This window comes from Rutidosis leptorrhynchoides, chromosome 1 (genome assembly GCF_046630445.1).
Source record: "Rutidosis leptorrhynchoides isolate AG116_Rl617_1_P2 chromosome 1, CSIRO_AGI_Rlap_v1, whole genome shotgun sequence".
NCBI classification, from domain to species: domain Eukaryota; kingdom Viridiplantae; phylum Streptophyta; class Magnoliopsida; order Asterales; family Asteraceae; genus Rutidosis; species Rutidosis leptorrhynchoides.
Window position 1 is genome coordinate 1,924,002 of NC_092333.1, and position 11,869 is coordinate 1,935,870.

Genomic DNA, 11,869 nt, shown 5'->3' on the forward strand with positions numbered 1-11,869 from the left:
TAAATTAACAAACTATCATTTAATTAAACAAATATAAAACCCATTAATAGCCCATAGTCTAATTTTCACAAGTGTCGTTCTTTTGTCCAAACCCCAATTATGGTACAAAGCCCAATTACCTCGTCTTAATATTTTAGCCCAACATCATGATTACTTCGGCTTAAATAAGCATAATATTAACTTAGCTACAAGACATTAATTTAAAAAGGTTGAACATAACTTACAATGATTAAAAATAGCGTAGCGTTACACGGACGGAATTTCGACTTACACCCTTACAACATTCGCTAACATACCCTTATTATTAAAATTTAAAATTAAAATTATAATATATATATATATATATATATATATATATATATATATACGTTAGATTGAGAAGAGGAAAAAGATGGATATATTGATCACCAAAATGCGAAATTTATAGGGCCTGAGATGAAAAAGTGTGCCATGCGATCGCATGGCTTTTGTGCCTCCAGGCCATGCGATCGCATGGAGGTAGGTATCAGCTCACATGAGTTTGTTTTCTTGTTTGCCGACGTTTATAATATATAATATAATATATATTAATTTTAAGAATTAATTATATATTATATTATATTATATTCATGTGCATAGTTGACTTGTAATTTTTAGTCCGTTGCATCGAGCGTTGAGAGTTGACTTTGGTCCCGGTTCCGGATTTTCGAACGTCCTTGCGTATAATTTAATATCTTGTACTTTGCGTTTCGCGTCTTATACTCTTGTAATTTTGAGACGTTTCTTATCAATAATTGGAACCATTTTGATTGTACTTTGTACTTTTGAGATTTTTGGTCATTTGCGTCTTCAATTCGTCGAATCTGTCTTTTGTCTTCAGCTTTTATTATTTAAACGAATATCACTTGTAAATATAACAATTGCAACTAAAAGCTTGTCTTTCTTGAGGGATAATGCTATGAAATATATGTTCGTTTTTATCATTATCACAGTACATTCTCATTGGTCTCATAGCGAGCTATTTGACCTCTATATGATACGTTTTAGAAAATATTGCATTCGTTTCATAAAAAGCACATCATTATTATACATAATGTATGTTTTAAACAAGTGGGCGATTATTTAAGAAATAATCCCCAAAATACATCGGTTTCTAAATACTACACACGTGACGTAACAGTCGAATATAATACATGACAAGGGTTTTATTGAATGCAACACTTTATTTAAATAAAAGTATGAGACTCCATGCACAGCTTGCTCAGATAATGCAACAGTGGAAGACTTTCTTAAGGACCTGAGAATAAACATGCGTAAACAGTCAACACAAAGGTTGGTGAGATATATAGGTTTATCATTGATATAAATATAGACCACAAGATTTCATAGTTATAAATATATGTACACTCGCAAGTGTATAAAAGTATTCTATAAGTTGTTGAGCGCTTCGGTAATCATACTTAACCATTAATGTGGCATATTCCCTTTATTATGAAATCTCCCTACACTGTACCAAGTGTAGTAAAAACGAAGTACTATGCAACCATTTACGATACTAGAGCGACTAGCCCAGTTGGGGATGTCAAACCCGATAGATCTATCAATAGGATTCGCGCTTACATGTTCTTACAACATGTAAATATTAGTTACCAAGCTATTAGGGAAGATATGCAAGGTGGTACAACTCAACGTAGAATATATATTAAGTACTTGTGTCCATAGCGTAAAACATAAAATGCATTTATTCTCATTCTAAAATATTTTTAGAGTTTAAAAATGGGACTATATACTCACGGTAGTAAAAGTATATTAATAATAAGTTTTCAGCTTATTAAAAATATGGTCGTCGTCCATGGATTCACGAACCTATAACAATAATAATGATTCAGATAATAATACGACATGTGAATAAAATAAAACAAGTTCATAGAATACTTATATATTAATTTTTAACATTTTTATGTTAGTAGTCCTTTGTTAGTAGTCCAAAATAGTCTGAAATGTCCAACAGTCCAATAATCGGTATATATATAATCTTAGAATTACCCCACGACGTATTGTATACGTATTGTATTTGCATCAACCCAGAGATGTATTGTATACGTATTGTCTTAGAATTTATCAAAACGTATTGTACACTTATTGTCTTAGGATTTATCAAAACGTATTGTATACTTATTGTCATGGAATGTACCAAGATTATTATATATATATATACAATCTCGGAATTAACTAAGATTATAATATTTTGTTATACTAATGATAACATGTCCAAATATATATAGGATATAGGAAAAGTTAGCAATGATATGGTTAATATAGTTTTTACAATATAAATTTCGTCCATACAACGTTAATTTTAGCAGATTTTGTTTTGCTCGCCAAATATTCATTACAACTCCGTTTAAAGTGAATCAAATTGCTATGGATTCCTTAAGAAGTTAATTTTTCAAAAACAATTTGAAACGTTCAGCCCATGTATTAATATTCAGAGTTTTGCCCTCTTTTTGTGCCAGTGGACAGATTTGGAAGAATCCCGGCACCCACCCAATATATGATTTTTGATAAAATACTTCCACTTTGTCTAAAATCATGAAAAAAAATACTGGAAGTCTTATTTACATATATTAACATATTTACAAAATCTTAGCCTCGAACTCAAAGTCTAAGATAGGTTTTTAATTCCCAACCCAAAATAGCCCGCTTTTTACCGAATGGAGATTAAAGGATATATGTTAAGTTTCAAGGTGTTCTTCATATGTACAAGTTATAAGTTCTTATATTAACTTAATATAACATCATAATACATATAAATAAGTGTTATTAGAGTTAAGTTAGAAAGATTAGATTAGTTTTTCAAACAAGCTTGGTGTTCACCAAAACAAGTTCTAGTTTTTACAAGTTTTATAAGTATAATAAGATAGCAACTATACAAGGAATTGAACAAGGATTTTGAGAAGTATTTTACCTTGATTATGAAGAGGAAAGTTTATGAGATTAAAGTATGATATGAGAGCATTCAAGTGTATATTTTTAGTTTAAGAAAATGTGGAGTAAAAATGAGTTAAAATGGTCCTTATTTATAAGCTTATAATTTTGGCTTTTAGTGAAAATATCTAAGATAAGTTAAATTGTATTAAGTCTTGCATGACATATTAAATTGATTAGGTCATGGATGACATATTACATAAATAATTGCAGATTTCTATTGGTATATACCAATAGGAAATACTTCTAGAAGCTGTGTATAATACGGATAAAAATACCGTATGAATGCGAGTAGAATTCTTTGAGAAAATTGAACAGAAATACGAGTATAGCTATCCTTTATATGTATTGGTATATTATAAAGTGTATTCAATACTTGTAAGGATGTATTTACACTCGTAATACATTATATGTAAATACATTTTAACATAAGTTAATTACGTCGTTTAAATAGTAATATATATATTGTTTGAAAACTCTTTAAATTAGTAGTATGAAAATATATATATAAATAATACTTTGTTATTATACTTAATGAGATATTTAATTATCATATTTTCAAGTTAAATATATATAAATCCATATATATACACAATAATTAAACAATTAAATCAAGTTATGACGTTCGTGAATCGTTGGAATAAAAGAGTGACCAAAAGCTTGTGTAAAACTCTTTTTGGAGGTTCAAGATTTATTAAAATTCATTGCTTATCAAGTCGGAATTATATAAAGATTAAGTTTAAATTTGGTCAGAAATTTTCGGGTCGTCACACTACGGAACCTACGCACCTACACCTACAAGCCGTGGGGTAAAATATTCATATTTCCCATTGGGATAGCAAGGATGGAGCATCACTTAGATGGAGTTGAGTAGAAACTCGAAGTTGATCACGTTACCTTAAACTTGTGAAGTGATGACGAAATGGAACTATGAATTAGTTTAATATAATGACGACTGGCCGACGTGATTATATTGCGGTAATTCATACAGAAGTTTCGATGTTGTTATATGAGGAATATGAAGTGATCAAAGAGAATTTTGGAAGACACAGTGGTGTATTTATTATGCGGACTACTAGAAGTGGAGGAAGAATGGCCACATGGCCAAGGAGGTCAAAGGGGACTCACATGGATCTGGAGTATATTAGAGACAACATTTTTTTCTCAACAATATTATTGTTTCAAATTTGTTTACTACTGGAGCGGTTGATACCCTAGATCTAAGAACTTTAGTATTTTGATTAGTAAGCCCTTAACACCCATGGATGTTAAGTATATTTTATGGAGTAAAGCAATGGAAAAATAACAAAGGTAGATGAATAATTTAAGGTAGTACCTTAAAATTAACAGGTGGGTCATTTGGAGATGATCTCATGTCAACAAAACTTGAAAGTTTTAAAGTAGTAATTGGAAAGGATTAGTTAGCTACGCACAAGCAGATGTTATTTGAGAAGATTGATAGAATTTTTCACGATAGTATAATAAGATTTGGTTGGAATGGACCTTATGATTAACCTAACACCCATCAATTTGGGAAGCTTTGATGTAAAAGTTGGAATGGACTTTAGGATTAACCTAATACCCATCAAGTTAGGAAGCTTTGATGTAATAGTTGGAATGGACTGGCTTTTAAAAATGAAAGTGAAAGTTATCTGTAGTGAGAAGATTCTTCACATACCTCGTGAGAACGGTGTGCCAATGATAGTACACGGAGAGAGGTGTAACCCAAAGCTAAACCTCATAAGCTGTTTGAAGGCTCAAAAGTTTATGAGAAAAGGACATTTTGCAATATTGGCACATGTGCAGAAAGTAGAAACCGAAGAGAATCGGACGTCCTTCACCGCGATCGGAAATTCAATGAAGTCCCAATCGTTAGTAAATTTCCAGAAGTTTTTCCGGAAAAGTTGCCTGGACTACTGCCACCGCGACCGGTAGAGTTCCAGATCAATTTAGTGCCAGGAGTTGCTCCAGTTGCTCGCGTGCCTTGTCGACTCGCACCTTCTGAACTACAAGAGTTGCAGAGTCAACTACAAGAATTGTTAGACCAAGGATTTATTCGACCGAGTTCATCACCTTGGGGCGCACCTGTTCTTTTCATTAAGAAGAATCGATATCCTCTCCCAAGGATGATGATTTATAAGATCAACTTCAAGGATCGAGCATTTATTCAAAGATTGATTTACGGTCAGGCTATCACCAATTAAGGGTGAACGAAGAAGATGTGCCTAAGAATGCGTTCTGAACTAGTTATGGTCATTATGAATTTCTTGTAATGTCATTCGGTTTAACTAATGCACCGACAGTGTTCATGGATCTTATGAACTGCGTGTGCAAGCCGTATCTAGACAAATTCGTTATCGTATTCATAGATGATATCTTAATCTATTCAAAAAAGCGAAGAAGAACACGAACAACACCTTCAACTCGTGCTTGAAATCTTGAGACAAGAACAACTCTATGCCAAATTCTCCAAGTGTGAATTTTGGTTAAAGGAAGTTCAATTTCTTGGTCATGTTGTAAGCGATCAAGGTATTAAAGTCGATCCCGTGAAAATCGAAGCCATTAGCAATTGGGAAACCCCACAACTCCTACTCATATTCGTCAATTTTTAGGCCTCGCCGGTTATTATCGTAGATTCATCGAAGGTTTTTCTTTGGTTGCACGTCCTTTAACCGCATTAACTCACAAAGGAAAGAAATTAGTTTGGGCGGCCGAACAAGAGACGGCGTTCCAAACCTTAAAGAAAAAAAGCTAACCACCGCTCCTATCTTATCTCTTCCCAAAGGCAATGATGATTTTATTGTATATTGCGATGCCTCGAAACATGGTTTTAGGTGTGTATTGATGCAATGAAAGAAAGTTATTGCTTATGCATCTCGACAATTGAAACCTCACGAACGAAACTATACAACACACGATCTCGAACTTGGATCCGTTGTCTTTGCACTCAAAATGTGGAGACACTATCTTTACGGAACCAAAAGTACCATCTTCACCGACCACAAAAGCCTCCAACACATTTTTCGATCAAAAATAACTAAATATGAGGCAACGACGATGGATTGAAACATTGAACGATTACGATTGTGAACTTCGTTACCATCCCAGGAAGGCAAATGTAGTAGCCGATGCCTTGAGCCGAAAGGAAAGAATGGAACCTCTTCGTGTCCGAGCCTTAAACATCACCATCCACACAAATCTCAATAGCCAAATCCGTGTAGCCCAAGATGAGGCTCTCAAAGATGAAAATATTTCTCACGAATGCTTGAACATTCTCGTATCTCGATTCGAGGTTAAAAAGACCGGGGTCCGATATTTCACCGGAAGAATTTGGGTACATAGTTATGGGGATTTACGTAGCCTTATTCTAGACGAAGCCCATAAGTCAAGGTATTCGATTTATCCCAGAGCCGGTAAAATGTACCATGATCTCAAAGAACAATATTGGTGGCCGAACATTAAAAAGGATGTTGCTACTAATGTTGGAAAGGGTTTAACTTGTTCCAAGGTTAAATCCGAACATCAAAGGCCATCCGGGTAATTTCAACAACCCAAAATCCCGCAATGGAAGTGGGAAAGAATAACGATGGACTTTATCACGAAACTACCAAAAACGGCAGGCGGTTATGATACCATTTGGGTTATTATTAATCGTCTTACCAAATTCGCTCACTTCCTAGCCATGAAAGAAACTGATACGATGGACAAACTTGCACAACTGTACATAAAGGAAATTGTATCCCGTCACGGTGTACCCTTATCAATTATTTCCCACCGAGATGCCCGTTTCGCTTCTAGATTTTGGGGTTCCTTACAAGAAGCCTTGGGAACACGTTTAGACATGAGTACCGCATATCACCCACAAACCAACGAACAAAGCGAACGCATGATTCAAACCTTGGAAGACATGTTACGAGCTTGTGTTATTGACTTCAGAAAAGCTTGGGAAAAGCATTTGCCTCTAGCCGAATTATCTTACAACAATAGTTACCACTCGAGTATTAATGCCGCACCTTTCAAAGCTTTATATGGCCGCAAATGCCGTTCTCCTATTTGTTGGGCCGAAGTGGGCGATAAGCAAATCACTTGACCCGAACTCATCCATGAAACAACCGAGAAGATCGTTCAAATCCAAGAAAGGCTCAAGATGGCCTGTAATCGTCAAAAGAGCTATGGCGACATTAGATGTAAAGATCTCGATTTCCAAGTGGGTGACCGCGTAATGTTAAAAAGTCGCACCTTGGAAAGGTGTAATCCGTTTCGGAAAGCGTGGAAAGCTAAATCCTCGATATATTGGTCCTTTTGAAATCTTGGAGCGTGTTGGACCCGTTGCTTACCGTTTAGATCTTCTGACTCAATTAAGTTCCGTTCATTCCACTTTCCACGTATCGAACCTAAAGAAGTGTCTTGCCAAATAAGAACTTGTCATACCCCTCGACGAGCTTACGATCGATGACAAACTCCACTTCGTAGAAGAACCTGTTGAGATCATGGACCGCGAGGTTAAGACCTTGAAGCAAAGCAAGATTTCAATCGTCCGAGTCCGTTGGAATGCTAAACGAGGACCCAAATTTACTTGGGAGCGAGAGGATCAGATGAAACAGAAATATCCTCATCTCTTCACGACCATGCCATCTACCTCAGCTTAAAATTTTGGGACAAAATTTTCTTTAACAGATGGGCAATGTAATGACCCAACTTTTTCGACTTGCGTTCGTATATGTGTAATTATATTATGTGCGTATATACTTCTGCCATCTTGAATATTTTCTGAGCTTACGACATATTTAGAAATAATTCGCGATATTTCAGAAACGTGTACTTACTTGAATGACCTACTTTAATTTAATTCTGAATGGATTCGACCATTAGCGTCACTAGCCGGAAGGACTTAGATATTTGGATGACTTACAACTTGATTTAATAATAATTGAAATATTATTATTATTTTTATTTATTATTTATTAGTGATAATTAATTAATTAATTATTATTTTAATAGAATTTAATTAATTACTTGTGTACACTAGCTCACTACTTGGACTTAGCATTTTATTTGGACTACAAGTATTATTTATTTCATGGCCCAACCTAAATTAATTAGTGGACTAGATGGAACATGGCTAACCCATTAAAATTAAGCCTTTTAAGCATAAAGCAACCCACCAACCAAAAAGTAAAAGTTGCCACTACATGTGTACTAGATTCCCAACATTCTTGTCCATTCACCAACACCACAAACCCCTCCCCTCCCCTTTAAATTTTGGCCATAATACACACACTCATCATCTTCATCATTTTTTCAAGTTTCAAATTTTTATTTAAGGAAGTTTAAGCTCTAGTTTCATTCCTTTTCAATTTCTTGAAAAGTTTGTAAGTTTTCTTGCTTTTTCATGCTTACTTCAACTTTATTTTCATAATCATCATCATCTAAGATCTAAGCTTTCTAGCTTATGGTCTCATGAATCTTTGTTAGATCTAAGCTTTCTAGCTAATGGTCTCATGAATCTTTGTTAGATCTAATCTTTCTAGCTTATGGTCTCATGAATCTTGTTAGATCTAAGCTTTGTAGCTTATGGTTTCATGTATTTTGTTTAGATCTAAGCTTTATAGCTTATGGTCTCATAAATCTTTGTTAGATCTAAGTTTGTTTTGCTTATGGTTACTTAAAACATGAAGATCTAAGCATCTAAGCTTCTAGCTTAAAGATCCATGAAAAACTGGTTATAATTGTGAAAATGGAAGAAAGATGCAATCTTTAGCACCTTAGTTGCAAAAGGTTATACCTTTCATCTACTTTAACATAAAGCTTGAGTTTTTATCATCTATATGTGATAAAGAAGCAAACTTGAACATAAAGCTTGAGTCTTTATCATCAAAATGTGATAAAGAAGCAAACTTGAACATAAAGCTTGAGTCTTTATCATCTGAATGTGATAAAGAAGCAAACTTGAACATAATGCTTGAGTATTTACCATCTACATGTGATAAAGGAGCAAACTTGAACATAAATCTTGAGTCTTTATCATCTAAATATGATAAAGGTGCAACCTTTGTAAACTTAGAAGCTTGAAACATTAAGAAGGTTGAAGCTTTTCTACTCCTACGTAGTAAAGATACAATCTTGTTGAACGTGGAAGCTTTGATTACTATAAAGGTTGAAGCTTTACTACTTCCATGTAATAAAGATGCAATCTTTTTCAACATGAGAGCTTTAGACACCAAAAAGGGTGAAGCAATATTGCTTACATGCAATAAAAGTGCACCTTACTTGAGTTGGAAAATGTCTAAACGTTCATAACTACTCGATCAGCCCATTCTGATCAAACCAGCACACCTGGAGGTTCAAGAAGTTTAAGATTTGGATTCCTCGGGTTGTGTAGATGATTTTTCATATAGGCCTCATTGCATTCCGTTGCACGGTTTGTGAATTACGCCTCCGACGAATCACTATGTTTTTCTTACGACGTGCTGAAAATTCTGACCCACTCACGGTTTGACCAAAGCCACGATCAAACGAAATTGAGTTGAGCTCTGATTTCTGGATAGCGGAAAGAGGACTCACAAACGGAGCCTTGGCCACTGGCCGCGCATCATTTCAGTTTGCGTAGAGGTCGTAGCGGCTGTTCGAATTCAGCTCTTCGTTTCGACCTCTATTCTTGTTGAAAACTTACTTTATCTTTTACATATGATGATAATGATGATACTGATGTGCTAGCGGAGGGGTGCGAAATAGTTATATTTTTATTGCGAAATACTATTAAATACGATACAATTTTACACAAGTTATTTATTTATTTATTGAATGGGATATACCTAAACCTTGCTACAACACTTATAGGCAGTGTACCTAATCGTAGAGTAGTGTAGTTTTTAGTAAGTCCGGTTCGTTCCACAGGGAATGATTTTATGCGAGGTGTATATGAAATAGCTTTATTTTTACTAGGAAATACTATTAAATACAATACAATTTTACACAAGATATTTATTTATTTATAGAATGGATATACCTAAACCTTGCTACAACACTTATAGGCAGTGTACCTAATCGTACAGTAGTGTGGTTATTAGTAAGTCCGGTTCGTTCCACAGGGAATCTTTTAAACAAAGCTTAACGCTATATTAGTTTTAATTTATAAAAATACAAATATACATATAAGTAATATTATTATTATAAAGGGGGGTTTTTACCGTTTAATGACCGGTTTGTCGATTTTAAAACTTTAGTCGCAGTTAAAACCTAATGTAAAATATTAAATAAATAAAAGACTTAATTTAAAGAGTAAAATAAATAACGATAATGAAATTGCGATAAATAAAAGTGCGATAAAATAAACTTGCGATAATTAAAGAGTACGATAATTAAAAGTGCAATTAAATACAATGACAATAAATAAAAGTGCGATAGTTAGAAGTGCAATTAAATATGAAAATAAAGGAATTATGCTTATTTAAACTTCCGTAATCATGATGTTTGACGTGTTGATTTTAGTTTTATGCCCATGGGTTAATTGTCCTTTGTCCTGGATTATTTAATATGTCCGTCTAGTTTTTGTCCATAACAGTCCATCAGTCATAAATATAAAGTGCGAGTATCCTCGTCAAATTATCCTTATACCCAAAGTCAAATATTCCAGCTAATTGGGGACTTAAAATGTAACGAGGTTTTAATACTTTGTTTAATAATTACACCAGGTTATCGACTGAGTGTAACCCAAGGTTTTAATACTTTGTTATCAATTATGCCAAGTGTCCTTGTACATAATTTCACCCCTGTTTTAATAATTCCATAGACTATTAATCCATTCCCGTGTCCGGTTAAATGAACGATTATTCGAACATATAAATATCCCGCCCATCATGTCCGATCGAGTGTATATGGTTATTTATAGGTATGTCCAATTGTAAATCTTTATATTAAAATTAACAAACTATCATTTAGTTAAACAAATATAAAGCCCATTAATAGCCCATAGTCTAATTTCCACAAGTGTCGTTCTTTTGTCCAAACCCCAATTATGGTACAAAGCCCAATTACCCAAATTTAAATATTTAGCCCAACATCATGATTACTTCGGTATTAAATAAGCATAATAATAACTTAGCTACGAGACATTAATGTAAAAAGGTTGAACAAAACTTACAATGATTAAAAATAGCATAGCGTTACACGGACAGAATTTCGACTTACACCCTTACAACATTCGCTAACATACCCTTATTATTAGGATTAAAATTAAAATTAAAATTAAAATATAAATATATATATATATATATATATATATATATGTAACGACCCTACTTTTTCCGTTATCTTTTGCCGTTAATTATTTAACGACCGTTAATTGTTATTCGTGACACGTCATTTCTAAGACCTATATTATTATTTTTGTAATAATATATTAATTATTATGTGTTATATGAATATTTGTATTCATATTTCAAGTTATACGTTTCTACGTGTCGCAGATTTCTATCCGGCGAATCTTTTCGGTTTTCAAACCAACGGTCAAGATTTTGGGATTTTTAAATCCAATTTATTTTAAATATGATATTTTGATGTCATATGATTATATATAGTGTTTATATATTTTATTCGTCGCGTGTTTGTTATCTCTCCGAAAAATTAATCGCGTAGTAGCGTTTTCGCGTTTCGGGCTTCGTTCGGGCGATCGGGCCACAAGTATTCTTCTTTTTGGCCAAAGTGGTCCATGAGGGGCGCACCCCTCTAAAAATTTCGGCCAAAACCCCCTTATACCCCATTTTTATTTTATTTTTCAATTTTTCATTTCCATTTTATTCCTCATTTCTTTTCTAAACCTAAAACTATCAAGTATCTTTTTCTCTCATCTTTCTTCCTCTCTCTTTTTCTTTTTGAGGCCGCCACATTCATCATCAATATC